A 10496-nucleotide genomic window follows, 5' to 3' on the forward strand; every position below is an offset into this window, starting at 1 on the left:
TTTTTCTCTTCAATTTATATAGATTTTTGTATCCTCCTTGAGAAAGGCAAGTTTGGGTTTTTTTTAAATATATTGAGGGAATTGTCTACAGCATGAATTGTTCATGGACTACTTTTAATAGTTAGCCTCTGCAGATTGAGAGTGAGACTCTGGAAGTGTGCAGAGGCTTCACAGGTCCTAAGCTATCGTAAATAATGTTGATCTATGCTTGGTTTATTTCTTTTTTTACAATCTTAGTGCAGGCATCATACTGACAGAATGTAGACCCTCTCACAAGCTGTCCAGGCAGTGAATCTTTTTAGAAATGCTACTGGCATGTGATTATAGAGCTCTGTAGTAGCACGTCTGGGGAGATTCAAATGAAAAGCAATTCTTTTTTCAAGAATTGCAACACCTTTTTTCAGCAAACATGTGTCTGACCAGTGCATCAGGCTCTCTGCAGAAATAACCAGCACACCAAAGTAAACTTGCTGCTTTTAATTGTCTCTGACCAGTAGACAGTAGCAATAACAAATCACAATGAGGATAAGACCTTTTTGTGTGTCACACCACACCACGTCTGTTGCCCCTAGTTCCCATTTTGACCCGTATTTTGATAGCCTTCCAAAGTCTGTGCATGAAATCCTGGCTGAAGTTGCATTTCTTTAGGGCAAGCTGTGTGCACTGGTCCTGCAGTGACTACAGGAATGACTGTGTGAATTCCAAATGTGCGTTTGGCACAGGTGCAAAACTTTTGATTGTAAAAAGAAGTTAAAACACTTGCTCTGTTTAAAAAGAGCTAGAAAAAAAAAAAAAGATTAAATTTTCTATGGTAACTCAAAAATGAAGTACCTTTCTCTTGGTCTATTTTGATTTCACTTTCAAATAAAGCCTTAGAGCCCAAGGTGTAAGTCTCCTACTTGGCAGCAGCTCTATTTCTCAAGTACAGACTGCTTGCCAGTCTTGCTAAGTAAAGAGGATTTGGGAACCCAGAAGTCCTGGATCATCTGTGCCTGTTGTGAGATGTCGTAGAGCTTTGGGTTCTACTCTAGTGCCAAGAATGGGGACAGAAATATACTGATGTGCAGGGCAGACAGCAAAATTACCCTGACTGAGTTAATTTGGGGGGGCTAGAAGCCAACCTCTGCCTTGGATTTTGCACCTTGCTTCCCAGCAGGGCTGGTGAGATGGCATTGCTTCTGGTACTTCCTTGTACTCTGTAGGCAGAGAGTCCTAACTACTGCTGAGCCTTCTCAGGCCAGCAGAGCTGCTATATTAACCAACTCCATGACTATGGATGTGATTTGACTGCGAAAATGGTTGCCACAAGGCGTTGCTGAGGCCAGGGGATTTAGCCGGATTAAATGAGGGATTGAATGCTTTTGTATAAATAACTAGAACATCCAGAATTATAGCTGTTAATACTAACAAACATGTTAAGTGGATATACTAACCTCAAGCTTTAGGGTTTAACTTCTAGTGATCTCAGCAAAAAAAACCCCAAATAACAACATTCTAAAGCATGGTATATCCCAAATCTTACCTCTAATAGGTTTTCTTGTTTCTTTTTCCAAGACACTTGGTACATGGCTCAGGCAAGAGGCAGGATGTTAGAATAGACGGGTCACAAGTAATATTCTGTGTGTCACTGTTTCTGTCTCCTGTGGCTTCCTCTGCTCTTACTCACTGGGAAGATTAAGTAATTTTGGTACATTTATTTATTTACAAAGCATTATCCAGCATTACTAAGGAGAAATGCATGTGAGTAAGGTGTACACTGGCATGAGCTCCTCTTGTTAGATGGACAGCAATAGTAGATTACTGACTGTACTTGTTGTTCCAATAATTGGGCATCTTCACAGAAATATGTCAAAGGGTGCCAAGGTAAAGAAAAATCTCACCTTTCATTAGGTTTGCTTCTGTGAGCTGAAGTGATGACTCAACTTTCAGGCATGAAAAACACCTATAGTACCACACCTCCCTGGCAAAGCCAGGTGCAGGAGCAGTCCAGAGGCTAATTCTTGAGGGAAACCCTGGAAAGGCACTTGTTCTCCATGCCTGAATAACATCTAGTGTTGTTACCTCAGGCATTTTTCTGTCCATCCCTGTTAGTAAAAGAGCATCATACAGAACTGTTGCTTTGCTTGGAATAGCCTTGCAGTGCATAAAATAAAGGTCAGTAGCTGTGACCTAAAGAGCTCAACAAGAGAATGCACAGATTTTTAAACTCAATGGGCTTTAGTCCGTGGTTCTCAATTCTTATATCTTTGGTGCAACCGAAAAATTTCTGTCATCCCTTTCCCAGTTTATAGTTATGAAACTGAACGTACCCAGGGAAAGGAAATGCTAGAGACCCCTGAGTAGTTTAGAAGTGGACCTGGTAGGAGGGCTGTGCCTGTTATGCCTGCTGCCCTTAAAAGAAAAAAAAATCATGTTCTTCAGGATTTCGTACAGGCACATGAGCTCCCAGTTCTATTTCTTCGTGTCTTGTTTGTTTCTGATGATCTTCTTATAAGCTAGGGTTCATTGTGGAAGTACTAAAATATCACAAAAACATAGGATTACGAGACAGATTTTGTGCTTTTAATCAGTTACACTTCTAGTTCTTTAAGAGATGGTTCTACTAGCTCTTGAACTGTGGGCATGGGCCAAGTGTCCTCAAACTAGGTAGAAAAGGACTCATAAAAGGCAGAATTAATGAGATTCTGTAATTTGAGCAAGGATCATTGACTTGCCAGATCCTACATCACCAACGATTTAAGCAGCATGAATTACAGAGGCATTATCAGTGCAGGTTGCAACTTTATTCTGCCTGGTATAAGTTGTTCCATTTCTCCATATTTCATTTAATGAAGGATACTTTGAGGTTAGAAAGTGTTCTGAAAAGTCCTAAGCAAGTGAAAGTCTGCAATTCCTGCTAAAATGCAGAATTCAGAAAAAGCTTTTTCCGTAAAGACAGAAGACAGACATATTCTTTCTTCCTCCTCTGTTCTTGTGAATGAGAAAGCAAGGATAAGCAATGTATATGCAAGAGTTCTACCTGCCTGCAAGATCATAGAGATGACTTACACTGTAGCTTGTTCTGCTGCACCACAACTGCAAATGTCAAGCTCCTTTCTTTGCCTCTTGTCCACTGAGATATGTGGCTAGGTGTTCATGACAGTCACATAGTTAGGCAGCATTCAGATAAAAAACTTCAAAGCAAAATCTTCTCTTCATTGTAATTCCTTAATCTATTCCTGCTCATAGCAAAGGCTTGGGGAACTTTAGCAAGGTTATTATTTTTCTTTATTATTATTTTGCTACAGTGTGTGTTACTATACATTAAAGTATATCTTCAGTGCCAAAAGGGACATATGTCCTTTAAAGTGGTTCTTTGTAAGCATACCTACTTATGCAGAGAGAACAGATAAAGATGACAGGAATGAGAAGGGAATCCAGACTTACCTCCTTTTACAGGTCAGGAATTTTAAACCCTGTGGGACAGAACACAAATGCACTCTCTGGGATAGCTAATGACTTTGTTCTGTTTCTCACAGGAAAAGCTATTTTGCCTTGATTTCAGTGGGTTTTTTTGCTAGAAGATACTTATTCTAGTGAAAATGGCAAATAATGGAAACATTTTTCTTTTGTTCACATGCATTAATGGGCCCAGGCCTCACAGTTAACTGCATTGCTGGAAGTAAAGGGAGTATCCCACTTGCAGACATGCTGAAATTAGCATTTGAAAGATTGCTCCCAAGTGGGCAGTTTCTTCTGTCCAGTTGAACTACTTCTGAAGTAGGAAATCAGGAGTTGATTTTATTTCATATGCAAAGAAGGCTAGGAGGATTCAAGCTAGAGCACATTTTGTGCACATTTTCTAGTTGTCGATGTAGTTGGTGGAGGGATGTTGGCCAATAAAAGGGCACAAATAGTTTCCTAATTGGTTAGTTGGACTCTAATACTTCAGTCATCTTTTGTCCCTGTTGCTAATGTCCAGTGCCAATCTCACTTTCACATTCATTTCAGATTTCGCAGGCTTTCTGAAAGCCTCTTTCATCCTCTGGCCCAGAAGTGTCTTCGAGAACTCTGCCAAGGGCTTGATTTGCTGGATCCAAGTCACACTGATGTGACATGTCTGTGGTTACAGATATCAAAGAGAACCCCTCCAGTGAGGTGATGCAGGCAACTAAAAGTCAGAGCAACGGCTACTTAAACCTTTCTCTTGCATGATTTTGCCTGTCTAGTGCTGGTGTGTTTCAGTGAGATCTGGCTGTCACAATTCCAGTTTCAGAACTCATTTAACTGCAAGGACCTTTCCTGGTCTTTCTTGTGCAGTAGTGACATACCCTAAGCCAAAACACCAGCAGCTCTTTTATTATAGGAAATGCTATGAAGTCTATTGGCTAGTTTTATGCATTTACAACCACTCTTTAGAATATATAGTAAGTAATAAACTTTCCTGCTTGATTGAATACTTAAGCAGATATATTCTTCTGTAGTTTATGATGCTAAAATTGCTGGCCAATTTTCATGAGCCTTGCATACAGTATCAGAGTTCTTTGGATGACACATACTGTAATTCAGATAGTACACTGTACTGGTACATATGCTATGACATGTTTGACCACTATTGCTAAGTGAGACAGGAGACTCCCTCACACATTTGTGCAGTGATAGAACTGAACCACCAGCGATAGAACTGAACTTGGAGAGCTAGACTCGTGGTAGTTGTGGTGTATTCCAATTCAAGTTATCTTCCTTAGATTAGGTTGGGACAAAGACATATGAAAACTGAATTAAGCCTTTGAAGAGTTAGAAGTAGTAACTATAACCAGTCAAACATTTAATCATATGCAACAAAAACAATGCCTGTGTACTTCTTTAGCTTGTGCTATATTTAATCTTCTGGTATGGTAAACCAGTTCAGAATAGAATTTTTTGTTTAAGACTTCAAATTCAAAATTAAACCTTCTTTTTGTGATTTCTCCTCTGAAGTTTATAAAGACAAATAGAAATTTTTAATTGATTCTTCTTATATTATTAGTATGCAGATTCATCTGAACATGAGATTCCGGGGAAACTCGGAAGTTGCTGCTGTTAAACTTCCTTGAGAACCTACTGGAGGGCATAATGTGCTTTCCCGTATCCCTGTGTTACCATGATCTCTAACATAGATAGTCAAAAAGGAATAGGAAGAAGGATGTGTTTTGTCAGAAAGTCCTCAGAACTCATTGGTTGAGGTGGTTAAGAAAGCTGACAATGTAATTGCTGTGGAGACTTCTCTTTTGAGCTTCTTGGCCAAGACAGTGTTCATTGGCTGGGCTGAGGTCAAGTAGGCATGGAGAAAAAGGATAAAAACCTGTAACTTGACTGCTAGGCAGGTTTAACACATAACAGACAGTGTAGAGTGAGGGCAAACTGAGCACGGTAGGAAGCAGAGATGAATCTCAAGAAGTGTATAGCCACAGAGACTAACCTTGCCATATGAGATCCAAGAGAATTGCAGTATTCATCCATAGTGAGTACTGCTTTGGCCCAATCTTCTTGCCTTATGCTCCCAACGTTAAAGGTAGGGAATGAATAGGAAGAGTATAGCTGTCATCTTCTATTTTCTAGTGTGGCTAAAGGTTGTAGAGGTGAGTACCTGGAGGCTGGACAGCTGGGAATTCAAGAAGAGACATTTTTGGTTTTGTTGCTGCCCTTGGGGCATGTCTCATTGTGCATGTCTGTGCCTCAGACATGAGGCTTTATCTTTTTGCTTTACCTGCCTTACAGAAGTCTGCAACGGAAACATGCCACTTTACAGTGTGTATTACATGATAGCCTAGTGAGCCTAGAGGCAGGTTTGAAGCTGGAAATTTGCTATTTCTTTTGGGGCTTTTGTCATGGGTTGAGGTGGCTGGGCTTTTTGGTAGCGTGAGGGCTACATAGGATGGCTTCAGTTCGAAACTGCTAGAAGTTTCCGCCCCAGTGAAGCCAATGATAGCTGGCTACAGGATGGACTTCCTGCTGCTGGCCAAGGGAGAGCCAATAATTACACCTCTGTGATAACATATTTAAGAACAAGTTTTGTTGTGCAGAAGAATTCCAACCAGAGGAGAGCTGACCAAAGCTCCCGGGCGGCCCCACCGCAGGAGGGGGGTGGGGGGAACAATAGCAGCCCAGGCCGGGTCTCCCGGCACCTAGCCCGGAGCAGGCAGCGGTACCCCGGCTGAGCCACTCGTGCTACTCTTGGCAGTGCCAACCAAGCCAAGTGGTGGCCCCTGCAAAGGGGCGGCTGGGACGGCCTGCCATGGTGCAGCCGAGCCCATGCTGGAGCAGATGGATGCATGGAAGAAGGCTGTTACCCCCCATGGAAGGCCCAGGATGGAGCAGAGTCCTTCAAGAGACTTGTGCTCCATGGAGAGGAAAATCCACGCCAGAGCAGGTTATTCCCGGGAAGGACTCATGGCCCTGTGGGGGATCCACATTGGTACAGCTCACCCTATGAAGGACTGCATCCTAGGAAGGACCATCAGGGTGCAGAGACCCCCCCCCGCATCCCATGGAGAGGTGACCCTTGGGACAGTAGATATGGAAGAACTACTGCCTAAGGGGTGGACTTATGTTGGAGAGGTCCGTCAAAGACTGTTACTCATGTGAGGGACCCCACGGAGCAGGGAAAGACTCAGAGCTGTGACCCCCCCTGTAACCCATGGTGAGGACCATGGTGAAGCAGGTTGTCCCCCTGCAGCCCATGGAAGACTGACCTATGGGACAGCAGATTTGGAAGACCTGTTGCCCGAGGGGTGGACTTGTCCCCCTGCACTGCTGTGGGGGGAGAAGGGAGAACATGGAAGGAAGGAGGGGTGGGTGGAAAGTGTGTTTAAGACTGTTTTATTTCTCACTCTTTGGATCTTATCCTGTTAGTAATAAATTTTAGTATTAACCCACGCTGAGTCTGTTTTGCCTGTGTGACCTCTCCCAGCTCAGAGCGACTTTAGTGGGTGCCTAGAATCCGGCCAAGGTCAACCCACGACACCTTATACTTTAACTGATACCTTGTGTTCTGGCTCTAGCTTGTATTGCCATAAATACCTCTCTTGAACGTTCTTCTTTACTTCTTGGGATCGTTTTCCAGATGTGGCCCTGAAACACTGCTCTCCTAGTATTTCTTCACATCACTACCATATTTATTACTTTCTATCTCCCAAGGGACATATCTAAGTAGGGGATTTACCTCTGGTCCCTTCTGTTTATAAAACAGAGAGCAAGCTTTCAGGTGGTTATACCTGCCCTACATGTAGCAGGTTCTCAGAGGTCAGTAACTTGCTTGATATAATGAAAGAGACTGTATAAAATGTGGTGTATAATCTCTTCATCTGTCCATTGAGTTTAGACCCTATCTTTTACAGTGGTAAGTGAAAACCATTCATCCCTTAGTCATGATGCTGATAAATATGGGGATCTTTGAAGGGATGATGGGTTTAAATATTAAAGGTCTGCCCTAAAATATTTGCCCTGATAATTGAGTTTTTTCTGCTGTTTGAACCGTATGTGCAGCAGACTTTAGCATTTAACTCAGGACTAAGTATTTGGAGTTTGTCTACAAGCCAGACGTAAAAACATGGAAATGTTTTACTAAGAGATTGGTAAGGCATGGAGATGCTAGTGTAGAAGGTCACTGTGCAAATTGGAACATTATTTATGTTGACTATGTTTCTCGTGCTCCTATTTTTCAAGTATTTTATCCACTTTTATTAATATTTTAACATCAGTATTATCTTCAAAGATAGTTTTAAAATATAGTATAATTGATGTTTTTAAGCCTAATTTTCCCGTGTTTAAATGATTTCTGAACAGTGTAGAGTTTTCATGAATTTATTCATCATTTGAAATTGCCTTGATCTGTAGATTGTTCTCAAGCAGCTTGTTATGACTACACAACATAAAAAAATTGAGCTACGTTGGTTACTTTGATTGGATTAAACTAGTTCTTGGTATAAGGATTTGGGTGCAGATACTTACAATTTCAAGTCCCAAACTTGATTTCCACCAACATTTCCTGACATTAAGATTGTTCCTGCTTAATGACTTTGCTTGCTTAACTCCTCACAGAAGCAGCTGAAAGTATTCGCTAGTCATTACTGCTGTAGTTATTTTGGGGATATTACACTATTTCAGTTTATCATAGTCCTATTTTTATATGAATAATTAGAGAAAGAAAAACAGAAACTATACCTGATCTAATGTCTGTGAAGCACATCGAAAACCTTCTTCCAGAAAAAGGAAAATTAAACAGCAAGTGGAAGACAGCACTGCTGTAGTGACATTGCAGCAAACGCTTGTTCATATGAGTAGGGATTTCTAGAAAAAAATAATCTTATACATAAGGTGATTAAGACAACTAAACCCAGCATTGCTTCTTTGTTGTTAAACAAAGATGTTATTCTCGCACTTGTAAGATTTAGTAAGACATTAAGCATGTGTGCATGATGTCAAGATATTGGCTCTAGCATGTGTTCTTACAGCCTTTATAGTTTGTGATGACATAATTAGGTACATTCTGTGAAAGTAACTTAAAATGTTACTGTCTGTTCCAATGAATTGAATGTATTTGGTCCGGGATATCTTGCTGGAACATTTGCACAGCCTTTTGTCTGGAGGCTCAGGGAGTTCAGAAGTGAAACCATCTTTCTTTTGTTCAGTGCAGTCACGTGTCTGCAGGTTTCCATATGTTTCCAGCGTCCAGAGATGTTGTCACTGCTGAGTGCCTCATAAAGCCCCAAGATCCCTGGCGAGAATCCTCCTTTGGATTTCCTGGCCTGATGAACAGCTGTACCTCATTGCAGTTTGCAGACAAACTGGTGCTCAGCTTGGAACTGAAATTGCTGTCTTAGATATTCAGAGGTGCAGATCACCAAGCGGTACTGGGCTTGCTAAGCCCAAGCTCTCTTTTTGTATTTCCTGCTTGTCCTCTTTTACAGATGTCTATGTAGCCCTTATAGTTAGTTTACCCTTCTGTTTCTGGCTCTCAGTTATTAAATACTTTTTACTTGGTATACTGCCATTCTTCTCAGGATCTCAAAGCACTTGGAGACCTTAATTCACAACATCTTCTGAAACAGATACTTACGGCATCTAAAGTATTAGAAGCAGCTCAGCTGGGGGACAATGGGCTAGCTCACCCAAGGTAAGACAAGAATGTCTGTACACAGCCAAGAACAGGCTGCAAGTGTCCAGGCTCCAAACTTCTGCTATTGTATTCACTGTGTATGTAATAATATATACAATAAATGTATTGTAATTTAAACAAAATAATAAAAAAAGGAAGCATGCAGTCAATGTGCTGTTGTTAAATTCCCAGTGTTCACCATCAAGTGCCACCAGGAAAGAAAAGGTAAGTTGAGTTTTGGTTTGGATCCAAGCTGAGTTTGTGTAGGTATATTAAATCATGGTAAGAATTTATAAAAGAACAAGATACCCTGCTCCACCAAGGCCGACTCTACAAGAGCTACATTTTTGGAAACTAGTAGTTTTAAAGACAGAGTGAACAAAACAGTAGTAATTTGCAGCTGAGGTCTTTCATCAATCTGGAATTATTCTAACTGTATCAGCTCCTTGGTTGCTATAAATCAGTTCTTATTCCTGCTCTGTAGTTGTGCTCAAAATGAGCAAGACTAGTTGTAAATGTTCTTCTTTTAAAATTTCAGACTTGAGACTCAGCAGGATCTTGACACTGCACTATTTATAAAAGAGTAATTGTGGCTAGATTTCATAATATAAGAGCTTATGTTGGGAGGGGAACCAAAGCAAGGTATGTGTGTGTGTGGTGCTCCCTGGATCTCAGAAAAACGTCTGGTTTGAGCTGCTTTTTCAGGTATGTTGCCACTCTGCTGTGAATGGAAAAAAAACCAAAATGTGCTCTAGTCTGAATTTGGCTGTGGTGTTTTTCTCTCTCAGGAACTCAGCTGGCCTTGCACGTCTTGAAAGCGGAGACTTACAGGTTTTGCTGGGCTCTCCAAAAAGCTGTAGGAGGTGGCGTTTGTGGATTTTTAAAAGTCGTGGTTGTTGTACCAAGACAACTGGGCCCCGCACACAGAATTTTTCATCTTAAGTCCTGACCTAGTCTGCTCAGAGCTCTGTAGGCAAATCACTTGCTGCCTGTCTGGGTAGGGGAGGGACTCACGGTATTGAACTTGAGTCATCCAAGGTGGATGGTCACACTTGGAGTGTGGTCTCTCCCTGTGGGTAATGGTAAGAAGCAGTAAGTCAGGCTCTGACATCGAATCTCCGGTTGGAAGAACTGACCTCTTTCTCTCGTGAACCTAATTGTTTCGATATCTGACATAGGGTTTTCTATGTGACAGGGCTTGGCAGCATAGTCCTAAATGCAGACCTGTGCATCAACATCCTGGCTGTGCCCACTGTGGATTGTTTTGAGAATGGTTGTCCCATCTGCTCTGCGTTTACTTGCATGTGGAATGGTGTTTGCACAGAAAGGAAAGCTGTGAGTATTTGAAAATAACATGAGATCAAATTCTGGTTTTCTA

The 10496-nt window shown here is 41.5% G+C and overlaps 1 long non-coding RNA gene across 2 annotated transcripts; it reads left to right on the plus strand.

Moving 5' to 3' along the window:
- Nucleotides 1–1052: 1052 nt before the first annotated feature.
- LOC113964201 lies at nucleotides 1053–9941 on the plus strand. 2 transcript variants are annotated; one of them, XR_003533093.1, is made up of 3 exons: nucleotides 1053–1161; nucleotides 9657–9823; nucleotides 9907–9941. It is a non-coding gene; the product is annotated as an uncharacterized LOC113964201 (long non-coding RNA). The 2 variants fall into 2 exon arrangements; XR_003533094.1 differs by lacking the exon at nucleotides 1053–1161 and adding an exon at nucleotides 8657–8853.
- The last annotated feature ends 555 nt before the right edge of the window (nucleotides 9942–10496 follow it).

This window comes from Neopelma chrysocephalum, unplaced genomic scaffold, assembly GCF_003984885.1.
Source record: "Neopelma chrysocephalum unplaced genomic scaffold, ASM398488v2 Primary Assembly neopelma1_26, whole genome shotgun sequence".
NCBI classification, from domain to species: Eukaryota; Metazoa; Chordata; class Aves; order Passeriformes; family Pipridae; genus Neopelma; species Neopelma chrysocephalum.